Source organism: Rhinopithecus roxellana, chromosome 5, assembly GCF_007565055.1.
Source record: "Rhinopithecus roxellana isolate Shanxi Qingling chromosome 5, ASM756505v1, whole genome shotgun sequence".
Classification (NCBI taxonomy): Eukaryota; Metazoa; Chordata; class Mammalia; order Primates; family Cercopithecidae; genus Rhinopithecus; species Rhinopithecus roxellana.
The window spans coordinates 106,395,045-106,409,620 of NC_044553.1; the positions used below are offsets into that span (position 1 = coordinate 106,395,045).

Sequence of the window (14,576 nt, forward strand, 5' to 3'; positions counted from 1 at the left end):
TTATACTTATTTGTATAGAAGAAATGTACAATTAATTTGGAAACCTTGGCCAGGCACAGTGGCTCAAGCCTGTAATCCCAGCACTTTGGGAGGCCAAGACGGGCGGATCACGAGGTCAGGAGATCGAGACCAGCCTGGCTAACATGGTGAAACCCCGTTTCTACTAAAAAAGTACAAAAAACTAGCTGGGCGAGGTGGCGGGCGCCTGTAGTCCCAGCTACTCGGGAGGCTGAGGCAGGAGAATGGCATAAACCCGGGAGGCAGAGCTTGCAGTGAGCTGAGATCCGGGCCACTGCACTCCAGCCTGGCTGACAGAGCAAGACTCCATCTCAAAAAAAAAAAAAAAAAAAAAAATTGGAAACCTTGGCCCTGCCTTTAAATATCATACTCCCCAGACCCAGCACTGTGATAGGATGGCCATTCTGGCAGCTCAAAATCTTGATTTGGGGATACTCATCTGTCGTAAATGAATGCCAACTACCATCTCTGGGTTGATTTTTATTCAGTTTGCCTTTAATTGACAACATAATACCAATGCTGAAGATCCTTCAAGACTATTACTATTAATCATGTACAATGGATTAACAGCTAGTTGAGAAATTTATAGAAGACAGCTTGAAGGGCCCAAGGTTTACTCAGTCCTCCAGAGAGAGTTCTAAAACTGGGGTCAAATGGATCGGAGTGTAGTAATCCTCCTGACAAAAAATGTGTTTACACGAAAAATGTTTCTGAAACATTTTTTCTCCATTTAATCAGATGTTTTTTAAATGCATTGGTCTTGAACATTTAGACTTTGTTTTTAAATTAAGCCAGAGTAACAGAAAGCAATATACTTAGATGCCCCAAATAACTGGTTCTGCTGAGATGTACTCTGGCAATTTGCCTTTATTTTTTTCCTATTTTTATTTTTGAAACGGAGTCTCGCTCTGTTGCCCAGCAGTGCAATGGTACAATTTCGGCTCACCGCAACCTCCGCCTCCTGGGTTCAAGCAATTCTCGTGCCTACTCCTAACGAGTAGCTGGGACTACAGGCACGTGCCACCAAACCTGGCTAATTTTTTATATTTTTAATAGAGATGGGGTTTCGCCATGTTTGGCCAGGCTGGTCTCAAACTCCTGACCTCAGGTGATCCACCCGCCTCAGCCTCCCAAAGTGCTGGGATTACAGGCATGAGCCACATACATGCCCGGCCTGCCTTTAGTTTTATACTAACAATAAAGCTAAACAAAATTTCTATAGAATGGATACTCAGGATTTTGGGCATATTCTTTATTACAATTTTGAAGAGCCCTTATATGAACACTCATTTAGAAAAATGTCATTCAGACCACAGATTAGGACATGCTAAAGATTCTCATGAAGAATACATTTTCCTCATGGAAGAAAATAAGTCTTCTAGCCAAATTTCTCTATTTGCTTTAGTCACTAGCTCACTCAAAGCCAAGTTTTTGGCTCTACTTTAATGACTTTATAGTTTGCTGAGAGATGCTTCTCTGTGTTTAACCTTCTCCTTGGTCCTACCTCAAGTCTTCTATGCAATGTCAGGAATAAAAATTTATCAGATTGGTCATATGAAACTGTCAGTATTTTACCTTTTTCAACCAATAAAATGGCAATTTCACATAGTTCAACCTAATATTATTTCATAAATACTGACAACCCACTAGGTTAGATGTTGAGATTACAGATATATATATATACATATATACGTGTATATATATATACACACACATATATATGTATGTGTATATATATATACACGTATATATGTGTGTGTATATATATATACACGTATATATGTGTGTGTGTATATATATATACATATATACATATACACATATACATACTCCTTGCCCTCAGGATAATTATTTAGGTAGGAAAAAGAACCAAATCTAGTTAGGTAAGTAGAGATCAAGCACAAAATGCTACAGAAGAGAGGAATAAATCAGGGTGTCTAAAATGGTTTCACAATTCAGGAGTTTTGGCCAGAGAATAATGAAAATGCAGAATTTCAATAAGCAGGCATGAGAAAGCATTAACACACAGAGAACAAGCACAGAGAGAATACAGAACACAGTAAATTCAAGAAAACAAAGTGGTCCAACAGGGCTGGACAGGAAGGCTTACCAGGAATAAACGAGATAAAGCTACAGGTCCTAACCTTCTTCCTCTATCAGAAAGATGAATCCATCAACAGATACAATATCTCCTCTCCCTGCATCACCTGACTTTCCTCTCTTCTCCACTGGCTCCTTCAGTTTGTCAGTATGTTCAAGACTCTTCCACCTTAAAAAACCACCATACCTTCCTTGATTTAAAATATCCTCCCAATTCACTGCCATCTTTCTTCTGCTACACTATCAAGCTTCTCAAAAATGTGATCTTTATTTAACCTCCTGTTCGTCCTCTCAATCTACAATGTCCTGCCAGCACTAATCTCTCCCCTTCCCCAAAAAGACACTAAACAACTGCTCCCAAATTAATGATTCAGAGCTGCCAAACCCAACTGATACTTCCAGGATATCTTACTCTGCATTTTTGTAGGATCTGACCCTTCAGCTATTCTCCACTCAAGTCAGGAATCACTTTCTCCTGGCTCTCCCTTTCCATCTCTGGTTATTCTTCAGTTTTCACAGGGTACATCTATTGTCCAATATTCTTTTTGCTCTCTTAACTCAGTCTGGAAAAGGAAATACTACAATTTCCAGGACAGGTTTATGAGAACACTAGAGAACATTTCATACCAAAACAGCTCAAGAATATTGAAAGCACATGGTCACTAAAATTGTAACTCTCATCACTTATCTGTCACACTGCTAACTGTATGGACTGTTAGCTCACCAATCTGATCAACTATAAAGGTCCTTCACAACCTGTATCTCAGCAGTGCCCCAGCATAGTATCTGCTGCATTTGCAAGCACTCAATACAGTTACCACATGAAAGGCAGAACCGTATCACACTCCTGTCACAGGTATTTTTACCACCTCACTCATAACCTTCATAAATGGTAGTGACTCCTTTCTTAAGCTTTTAGATACATCAACAGAAATATTCATCAATTCTACCTCTTCTCCCTGTCAAAATTCTCAGCCACTAAAGTCATTTTGGGATTTGGGGTTTTAGGTTTGGACCACAGACCATTCCCCATCAATAAAAACACAAAGGCTCCAGAGTTGTCTCAGAGTTGTTCTCGGACCTGGTCTCCATTACCTCTCTGTATAAAGCTTCTCAGGCTGCCCTGATGTAGAAGAAAGAGGGAACCTGGAGTCTGGGATTCTGATTTAAGCCCCAGTGCTCCATTAATTGGGGGAACTTTGACCAATATTTTCAATTTCTCTAAGCAGGTCTTTTTCTTTGTAATGTGAGAATGACAGTCTCATAAATTCTCCTGAGGAATAAAAGAAACTAAAGGCTCTGGACAGTTGGTCTACATGACCCTACTCTTGCCCTCGCCGATCTGACACAGCTTCCACTACTATCCTTTTTCTGTACTTACTGACAGGGTATCCTTCTTCTTATTTAAAGAGCAAATTTGGAGTTCATTTTTTCTCACACCCTCAGGGCTTCTTGGTCAGTTATCCCTGCCACACCTCTCACACCTTTGTAAACATGATCAGCTCTCTCCCATGTTTAGAACTTTTCTTAACCCTGCTCTTTCCTCTAGTAGCCAGCCTGTCTTTCCCTAGCATCCCCATCAGCCTTCCGTATAGAGTACCCCATCTCTACTGCCTTTACTCATCTCTTTAATCCTTGAAGGCAAGCATCAGATGCTTCTCTCCCTTTCCACACATGCTATTCTGAAACACCTTTTTTTCAAACCAAGTTCACTGTGCCTTATCAAATCCTATGGACATTTCCTGAGTCTTTTAAGAGGTCTTCATTCCTACCTGGATATTCTTTTTTTTTTTTTTTTTTTTTTTTCTGAGGCGGAGTCTCGCTCTGTCGCCCAGGCTGGAGTGCAGTAGCGCGATCTCAGCTCACTGCAAGCTCCGCCTCCTGGGTTCACGCCATTCTCCTGCCTCAGCCTCCCGAGTAGCTGGGACTACAGGCGCCCGCCACTGCGCCCGGCTAATTTTTTTTTGTATTTTTAGTAGAGACGGGGTTTCACCATGGTCTCGATCTCCTGACCTTGTGATCCGCCCGCCTCGGCCTCCCAAAGTGCTGGGACTACCTGGATATTCTTAAAGGATCTTTGGAAAGTACAAATCTAATCACCTACTCCAGAGGGCAGTGGTCCACAACCATGTTGGTCTCAGGACTCCTTTATACTCTTAAAAATTACTGAGGTAATTTTAAGTACTTTCAATTTTAATTACTCAAGAGCTTTTTGTGTAAGTAGGTCATATCAATATGCACCCATTAGAAATAGAAAAGGGGTAGATTTATTAATCGTTAAAAAACCTATTACATATTAACACAATGATTTTCCAAGACAAAAAAAAAAATTTACGGAGTGGCATTGACATTTTTGCAAATCTCTTTACTATCTGGTTTAATATAAGATAGCGGGATTTTCTGGTCTGTTTCTGTATTTAATTTGTTGTCATGTGTTATTCTGGTTGAAGTATATGAAGAAAATCCAGCCTCACACAGATATGTAGTTGGAAAAAGGAGTATTTTAATACCATTTTCAGACAACTGTGGCTATTAATACTATACCAAATTCTCAACAAATGGTAACTTCTTAAAGATTAGTTACAATATGGAATCTGAAACCATATGTACTCTTCATATGCTGTTACATTAAAACACATGGGTCAATCTTGCATTTTGGATGGATCTTTTACTCCTATCTGATTTTCTATCATATGTTAGTCATTTGACAAATACTGCCTGAATTATGCAAATATAACAGATGTTGACACACTAGTTAATAGTAAATAGTACCACCAATCTCATCGGGGTCTTTAAGTATTGGGGCAAGTGTCAAGCTCATGTGGTGGCAGATAAAGGTCTTCAAAAATTCTTTTTTTTTTCCTTCAGTGCTCAAATTGTATCAGTGGCAACAAATATAGTGAGGTATTTCTTATGAAGTGACTGGATTACTTTGTTCATTTTCAAGAAAATGTGTGCCAAATACCCAAAGTTCAATAACCATAATTTGTTAGTTGTTCTTCTGATAAAGATAAAAAGGTGTTCCAAGGAAAAAAAGAGGCTTATTCTTGAAACTCCGTCACATAAACACTTTTCCTTGAGATAATCACCATACTTGGATATGAAGTAAAAGTACTTTATACTGACTTCTCATTTGTCACACAGAATATTAAAGGCACATATTCAAGGGCTGAGAGTTAATGAAATTAATTTTACTGCTTCCTCAAGGACATTTGCAAGTGACACCGGCTTTTCTGGGAATGTGTAGCATGAAAAATACAATGGCTGCTACCACAGTTTAATGACATTGTCCTGATTCCTGCTAAGTGCCAGCTGTTTTATCCACCCCCATTGCTTCTGCACTATCGGTACAAATGTCAATACAGTGGGGTGGGGGAAGAGAAATCAACCATGTCTTAGAATTATAAAAATACTTCTGACTTTGTGGCCTCTTAAAGGGTTTTGGTGACCACTAGGCAGGCACAGACCTAGCTTGGAGAACTACTTCCACAGAGTAAAGGCCAAGTTCCTTATCAATAGCATATAAAACCCTTCATGGTCTGGCTTCAGCTTAGTGATCAAGTTAGAACCCTCCTAGTCTATTCCTACTTTATTCTGTTGTGTTCTCTCTCAATAAAAGGGCACTAGTTATGAGTATGTATCTTGATTAAGATTCACTTATCTGTATACACCGGAGCAACCACCACACATAACAAGATAAAGAACATTTCCAACACTCTATAAGGTTCCCCTGTGCCCTTTCCCACACTATCCCCAAAGAGTTTACTATTCAGGCTTCTGTTGTTACCAATTAGTTTTGCCTATTTTTGAACCTCATATAAATGCAATCATGTAGGTATTCTTTTAGGTCTTTTTTCCCCCACTTAACTTAGTATCTGACATGTCTACACATTGAAGTATAGAACAGGGGTTTTTATTACTGTGCAGTACTACATATTAATAGATGTGGATATATATATTTATCCATATTCCTCAAGGGTGTACAGAAAAGATTTAAAATAACAGGTCTGACTGGTGTCTTTTAGCTACCATCTGGGAACTTAAAATTTTGAGTTCCCACCATTCCCAGAACTGAGTGACTTACTATACCCAAAATGAACAAACAATATGGTTTATGCTGAACATGGGCTTTCCTCCCGGAGTCTGAAATTTTGGTACATTTCAGGCAGAGGCTACCTATTTAACCATTCCTCAGAGACACACACACACACACACACACACACACTCTCTCTCTCTCTCTGGGTGCCCAGATTCTAACAAGCTATTCTGGCTGGCGACATTTTACATATGTTGTCAGTTGTGGGGAATTAATTAAACTATGTCCTGTTTAACTCTCCCGGAAAAGGAACATTGGAAGCTTGTACCAGACTTCACCCCATGTGCCTTTTCCCTTTGATGGTTTTTTCTGTGTCCTTTAGCTGTAAGTTTAGCTATGAGTACCACTATACGCTGAGTCCTGTGAATCTTCCTAGTCAATCATCTAATTTGGGCACTGTCTTGGGGGACTCAACATAACAGGCGTTTATTGTTTTGTCCTACTTTTAGGGACAGGGTCTGGATATGTGGTCCAGACCCGTCTTGAACTCCTAGGCTCAAGGGATTCTCCTGCCTCAGCCTCCCCAGTAGCTGGTGCTACAGGCGCCACAACCAGCTTGCCTTTTCTTCAGATTTTGAATATTATGAATAAAACTGCTGTGAATATTCTTGTGCATGCCTTTTTATACTCATATGTACTCATTTCTCTTGCATATAGGAACACAAGTGGATTACTAGGTCATAGGCTAGTATCCCTTGTGCTTAAAATTCTAGCAATATTGTACTTCTAGTTGCCTAAAAACAGCCCTGTTTCATATCTCCTTGTCCTTACACACGTTATTCCTTTCGCCTAGAATGTCTTTCCCACCCCCTACACACTATGCCTGTTTTGGCAATAACCTTTAAATCTTTTACCTGCCTAGTTCTGATGTTATTTCTGATGAGGAGAAGGAAGACATTGGTTTTGTTTTTTATCTTCTGGGTTTAACATACCTCAGACACATGCATTCCGTAGTCCAATCACAAGTATAAGTCTTCAGAACAACCAAGGCTAAAGAACTCAATCTAAAACTTGGGCACACAACAGACAACTGGTGCTTGCTTCTACAGAACACATGGGCCTCCTGTATATATAAGGAGACAGGAATGATCCAACAGGGTTGAACTGTGAATAACGTGGCATTTGGGGAGAAAAGGAAACCTGCAAGTACCAAGACAAGACAAGATTGATCAGATAAGAAGAAAATAAAAAGGAAGTTAGAGTCTTACAAACCAAATGGACATTTTAAGTACAATAAGAGAGCAGCAGAGGTGAGAGTGTGTGAATTTTAGAAAAAGTACTAGTGTAGAAATGAGAAAACCTGGGTTCCAGTTCTGTCTTTATTCCCTGCTCACAGTACAAAATTAGGGTAATCCCTTTTCATTCTAAACTTAATTCTCCTAGTCCATGAAAAGAGGATGTCAGAGATTATAATCTGGCTTTGGTGTCAACTCTAAGTTATATGTAGAAGACAGGTCTCTAACACATTTTGAGTTTCAAAACAATTCCAAGATTACAGCTTAAAAAAACACAAAAACAAAAAGCCTCAGGAGAAAGGGCAGACACACGGGAGACAGATAGATGGTGGAAGGGCCAGAACCCAGGAGCACAAAGCCAGAATGCAGAGAGCACAGGTGTTAAGTAGTAAGAGATTAAGTGTTCTGTAAAAAGACAAAAAAACCAACCTGCCCTTCAAAGTAACTGTTCTCTTCCAACAGAGGAGAGCTACCCCCACACTTTTATCAAAGGGGATTGTAGGCAGTGGGGCTAAATCCGTCAGGATGGTACATAAAGCAGCATATTATGCTGGCCAAGAATAAAGAAACCAGTAACACTATTAGTCAAGTTACTCCCAGAATCAATAGCTACTTGCAACTATGACCCATTTTTAGCATACAAACCAACCTTTAGACCTGCCCTCTGGGGATTCTCCTGTTACCTCAAGGGAACTCATCACGAACGCCTTAAATCAAAACAAAGAGTGTTAACTCACTATAATTTAAAAGGACTGTTCCACCATTCAGGAATACAAAAAAAATAAAATAAAATAAAATTCAAAGGTTATCCACGCCTAAGCGTTCTCCTCAACTACTGAAAGTAAAGCTCAACCCCATTCAGTCAGGAATCCTCCCAGGTCCAAGTTAATCAAAATCACATTATAAATTAGGGTGGCAAAATAATCCCTAACATTGGGCTTTAAAATGACACCTAACAAAATTCATTGGAAATTACATCTACAATGTGAATTTAGCACTCTGAAATTTGGATACTAACTTTTAACAGCAAGTCAGACAATTTTCCTATGAAAATATGAAATATTACATACATCATGCACATTTTACTTCATTCTTTTTCAGCTAGTTTACTATAACTGAGAAATGCACTGTTGGGGTGGGTCCTATCTTCAACATAAAAACTTTCAGTCTACGGAATCTGTGCTCACAGAAGATAAGACACTCTCATAAGCAGGTTTACCTAAAAAACAGGCTGCAACAATGCAGGAAAAAGCTAAGGGCATTTCCAAAACTGCAATGTTGGGTGCAAAGGAAGCAAAGTTCATAGTGACCAAAAGACTTTAAGAGCCTGCATGGTGGCTCATACCTGTAATCCCAACACTCTGGGAGGCTGAGGCAGGAGGATGGCTTGAGCCCAGCATGAGCCTGGACAACATAGTGAAACCCCATCTCGAAAAAAAAAATTTTTAAACTTAGCCAAGCATGTTGAATGACTCTAGACCCAGCTACTTGGGAGGCTGAGGCTGAAGGATCCCTTGAGCCAGGGAGCTTTGAGGCTGCAGTAAACTGTGATTGCACCACTGCCCGCCGGCCTGGGTGACAGAGTAAGACCTAGTCTCAAAAACAATCTTAATAATAAAATCTTAAAAGGCTTAAGAAACGGTAAACGGTGCAATCAGTGCTTCTTGGTCTTAATTCAAAAAAGAAGCAAAATTCTTTACATAACCTCCCTTACCATAACCTCTAGGTGCAAACTCCTTCCAACCCTTTAGCCTCAGGGGCTTTCTGGCAAATTCTCCCCAGAGCCAGTACAGTTTATATACTGCCTAGGAAAAGCAGATTTGCAGAACAGGGTAAGATTAGCACAACTTCTCCATAGCAGAAAAAATAATTTGTTATTTGATCCCATGATTCTTTTACTACCTCCACCACTAGCTACTAAAGACAACAGTCTAAATATTAATATTTAGGTTTGGTGTGCATTTCTGTCTCAAACTGTAAGACAGAAGTACAAATACTCTAATTTTCCCTTAAAATAAACATAACTTTAGAAAATAATCATTTAGCTAAGGGACCTGAAACCAATGAATGAGAAAGTTTGCACAGACAACACCTAACATTATAAATGCAAAAATAATACCAGCAGAAAGCTACTTTAGTCACCTCACCGTTCCCCTCCCCAATACACTCCACACCCCCAAATCCATAAACACTGAACTCATAGCTGAGTGCTTTGCTGGTAAAGGTTGCTAAGAAGCAGCTAGAAGCAGGTAACATTTTAAAGTTTTCATCTTTCCAAAAACTTTCCAGGACACAGGTAAGAAAGCTATCTAGCTTGTGTCTCACAGAAAAAATGCTATCTAGCTTGCATTCTCACAGAAAAAAATTCTTTGGCAGAAGTTCTGAATATGCTTTTTACTCCTTTAAATCCTTGAGAATGCGGCCAGTCACGGTGGCTCACACCTGTAATCCCAGCACTTTGGGAGGCCGAGGCGGGCAGATCACAAGGTCAGGAGTTCGAGACCAGCCTGGCCAATATGTTGAAACCCCACCTCTACCAAAAATACAAAAATTAGCTGGGCATGGTGGTGTGTGCCTGTAGTCCCAGTTACTTGGGAAGCTGAGGCAGAAAAATTGCTTGAACCCCAGAGGCGGAGGTTGCAGTGGGCCAAGATCGTGCCACTGCACTCCAGCCTGGGCGACAGAGTGAGTCTCCATCTCAAAAAAAAAAAAAATTTCTTGGAAATGCAATATAGAAAAAAAATATACATACTCCTTTACATCTGTAAGTTTGGTTGTGTACAATGCTGGGACTCTAAGTTTTATCCAGAATTGAAACCCCAGTCCCTCGTTTCTGGGGCAGGGCTATTTTATGCCCTGGGAGCTTATCTCAGAAGATTTTACCACATACTGCATTTAAAACATGTTTTAACCTTTATTAATTCTTCCTGGAAATCTGAGAGACAGCATTACGGGAATCTTAGCTAAGACAGACAAAGTGAGATTTAGTAAGCTCCATTTTACTTTCACGGGTCTTAAAACAATTATGTAATTTCAAATTTGCCTTGCCTCAGACAGGAAAAGTTACTGAAATTTTAACTGTCCTGAAAAAAGGAGTCTTTTGTGCAGAGGGTTGGGAGGGTCACCCCCATAGTGGGAGGAGCCTGCATCTCCAGACCTCGGGCTCTCAGGATCAGCTAACTGCTCTGACATACATTGTGGAATGATAGACACAGCACATTCCTTCTGACATCAGCACTGCTGTACTCACACTCAGAAGACCCACACTGACTTCTACAGCAACTGGGATTCCTGCCAATGCAGTTAAGGTTCACTTTGCCTATAAATGTGACCAGCTCCCAGACCACTACCTTTTTTCTACAATGTATGCCACCAATAACCCCTTGATCCTCTGACATAACAGAACACACATAATACGCTGCACTATGGCACCAGAAAGACCTAGGTTCACACTCAGTTCCATCACTTCACAGCCTTGTGACTTGATTTCTAAGCCTGTTTCCTTTTCTGAAAAATAGCGGGGAAATCCAAAAGGGATGTTTTAAGACAGATTCCAAACTAGCCTTCAGGTTGAATCCAACATTAAAGACTTGCTACATTTGGTCCATAGTATTTAAAATTTGTTTAATGCTACATTTAAAAGTCAGGAGATTCATCAAAATAGAGATAACCAGTTTAGAAGCAAGTCAAAGATCCACCAACTCTGGGCCCACAGTTTTGCTGGGCAACAATCAGCTAGCGGCTGTTCCATTCAGAGAGGCATATACTCTGCAGTTCAGAAGCCATTACTTTTCCTTCCTCCTCCTTTGCTCATTTATGTTACCTCTGGCCCCTGTAGGGTTTGAGTTTGCAACCCATTTTAAAGACTAAGAGTAAAATTAATAGTTGTGCTCAGTGAAAATGCTTATTAAGGCAGCTATTATCATTAGCTCACTAGTTTGGTGCTGAGCTTGGAGTCTTACTACTTTATCTTCCTCCTCCACTTTTTGCTTCATGGGCACTGGTTTGTGCACTACAGTGAAAGAATAAGCCCACAGAACCATTCCTGTATCAAACGCCTATGGCTTAACCCAAACTGCAAACGTTTCCATGATCATTCACCACAAGCATCAGCTCTTCAACCTCTGATGTGCTGCACAGGCTAGCACAACCTCCCTCCCACACATGGGAGCCTAGACCATGGAGTTGTTTACAAGACAAACCCTTCAGAGAGGGGAAGCAAAGTTTTGTTTTGTGTTTTTTGAGACGGAGTCTCGATCTGTCGCCCAGGCTGGAGTGCAGTGGACAATCTCGGTTCACTGCAACTTCCACTTCCTGGGTTTAAGCGATTCTCCTGCCTCAGCCTCCCGAGTAGCTTGGATTACAGGCGCCCACCACCACGCCCGGCTAATTTTTGTATTTTTAGGAGAGACGGGATTTCACCTTTTTGGCCAGGCTGGTCTTGAACTCCTGACCTCAGGTGATCTGCACGCCTCGGCCTCCCAAACTGCTGGGATTACAGGCGTGAGTCATGGCGCCCAGCCATACTTTTTTATTACAAATGTTGACTTACATACAGAGTAGTCAACTTCCAAATTCTACTTCTATAAAGTGAGCAGGCACTGCCAGGCCACCCAAAGTTTAAATCGCCGTGACAAAAAATTTAAAAAAGCGAAACTGGGCCAGGCGATGTGGCTCACACCTGTAATCCCAGCAATTTCAGAGGCCGAGGCGGGCGGATCACGAGGTCAGCAGTTCGAGACCATCCTGACCAACATGGTGAAACCCTGTCTCTACTAAAAATACAAAAATTAGCCGGGCATGGTGGCGCGTGCTTGTAATCCCAGCCACACAGGAGGCTGAGGCAGGAGAATCACTTGAACCTGGGAGGCGGAGGTTGCAGTGAGCCGAGATCACACCACTGCATTCCAGTCTGGGTGACAGGGGAAGACTCCGTCTCAAAAATAAATAAATAAATAAATAAATAAATAAATAAATAAATAAATAACCAAACTCTACAGCAACTTGCTCTGGGAATACAGTTCGGCCACAAGTTCCATGTGCTCAATGAGGACAAATAAAAGACCAATGATGAGTCCCCAAAACACCGTCCCCAGGGTTTTCCGACAGCCAATAGCCCCACTGAGTTCCACAAGCTTTTCTAACTATGCAAAAAAAAAAAAAAAACAACCAGGAAAACAATCACCAACTTGAGGTTTCCAAGGTTGGGTCCTGTTCGAATATATTTTTATTTTTTAACCCAGCATGTGTCCCTACACTCAAACGGAACACGAGCTTCAGGGTGCAAACTGTCCTTAGCAGACACTCTTAGGGCTGGGTTAAAAAATAACCTGAGGGGCAGGCAAGAGGCGGGCAGTGCACCTGTGCCTTCCAGGATAGGAACCCCACCCACTTGTCCCTCTTCTCCACCAATGACACAGCCCAGTAGTGGACTCAGGTGCCAGAAGAGAGCGCGGGGAGGCAGGGCGGTAGCCAGGGAGACCAAGGGAAGCGGTTGCCAGAGAAATGCGGCATCAGTCAGGGCCGGGGCTGCAGGCGCGGGGCGCGGGAGGAGGGACTTGGCCTCCTCCCAGGAGGGCCTGGCGGGAGGCACCCCGACTTCTAAGAGCGAATTCGGCTCCCGACTCTCTTCCCCATGGAAGGAACCCCAGCTGAGAGCACGGTGCAAGGGACCAGGGCTGCAGGAAGCAAAATGCCCCCGAAAAATAAGCGCGCGCCCACGAAGGCACCCAAGAGCCCAGGGGTCCGCCTGGCTTTTCTCGGTCACGGGGTCAGCGCGGCGCCGCTCACAGGGCCTTTTGGCCTCCCTGGGTCCCCTAGGAATGAGGCAGCAAAGCCTCGGTCGTCTCAAGCTATGAGGAACCCACGAGAGATGAAAAAGCTCCGGGAAATGACGCCGGGTGGGACACCCCAAGGTGAGGGCCCCTTTGTGGGTGAGTACCCCCACTCCCGGATGACTCCAGGCGGGCACAGGCCTGCCCAACCAGCTCGTCATCGGGGAAGCGACCCGTCCAGGGCCCCAGCCGCTGCTCCGCCAAACCTGAGGCCGCCCCTGAGTCTGGGCACCTGACCTCGTCCCGTACTGAGGAGAATGACCAGAACGCGAGGCCACATGCACCCACTCGCCAGGCTGAGAGTCCGGACAGCACAGCCCAGAGGCGGCTCTGGTCGCTCCCCGCCTGTGACACCTCCGCGGCCTGCAACCCTACCCCTCTCCCGCCCATGCCCCAGGACCCACCTCAAAGCCGCCAGCCCCGCCAGTCTTCCGCCCTCGAGCCACACTACCTGGTCAGCCCCGCCCCCAGGACTACCTCTCCGGCGCCAAGGGAAGGTGTGAAGCCACGTGACCTGCCCGGGATTGGGAAGCCGCACGAGGGGCTTGATCCCTACACCTTAAAGGGGCCCAGACCGCCGCCGTCGTGGGGCTACCCACGGAACACCGAGTCTACGTAGTCAGTAGCCCCGTCCCGCCCGGGCCCCCCCCACCGCGCGCCCGGTGCGAAAGAGACCCGCAGGGGGGGGTGAGCTTCCAGCGTCCCCGGCTTCGGGTCTCCAGTGCGACGGCAATGTGAAAAAGAAACGTTCCGGGCGCCGGTGCTCCTTTATGTCCGGTCAGCTCCTGTCTGGACATAACGCTCGAGACCGCCCGGAGGCCGCAGTGCGGCTCGGAGGCCCCACCGGCCACCCCCGCAGGGCTGCGGCGCCTTTAAGCCCAAAGGCCCTGAGTCACGAGGAGGCTCCCTGCCCCCCTCGCCCTCCACCCCCCCACGAGGCCCCACGCCCGCGGGCACGTGACCGCGCCCCGCCCGGGACTCGCGCGCACGGGGCGGGGGATGGGTGTACCGCTGCGCCGGACCCGGCTGCGCGCGGACCGTTAGCTAGTGCGGCCGGGACGCGGCCCCGCCCAGGCCAGCGGCGGGCGGCTCTTACCAGTGGGAACGCCATGGGGCCGGTGTAGCCCTGCGGGGCTGACGGGCTGGCCGGCCAGCCGGCGGGCTAGAGACACGCACGCACGTGGGCACTATTTTTGCAGCGAGCGGCGCGCAGCCCAACACCCCGGCAGCTTATGAAGCTCCTCCGAGCCGCTCCTCGGAGCCGCCCCCCGGCCGGATGCGGAGCACCTGTGT

The 14,576-nt window shown here is 44.2% G+C and overlaps 1 protein-coding gene across 1 annotated transcript in view; it reads right to left on the reverse strand.

Annotated features, from left to right (window-relative positions):
• Positions 1 to 14,129, reverse strand: part of CPEB1 (cytoplasmic polyadenylation element binding protein 1) — a 100,849-nt gene extending 86,720 nt beyond the window's left edge. Inside the window, exon 1 of the mRNA XM_030931162.1 lies at positions 13,688 to 14,129. The gene's annotated coding sequence lies outside the window, so the exon portion shown is untranslated. The remainder of the gene's footprint in view (positions 1 to 13,687) is intronic.
• Between the last annotated feature and the right edge of the window lie 447 nt (positions 14,130 to 14,576).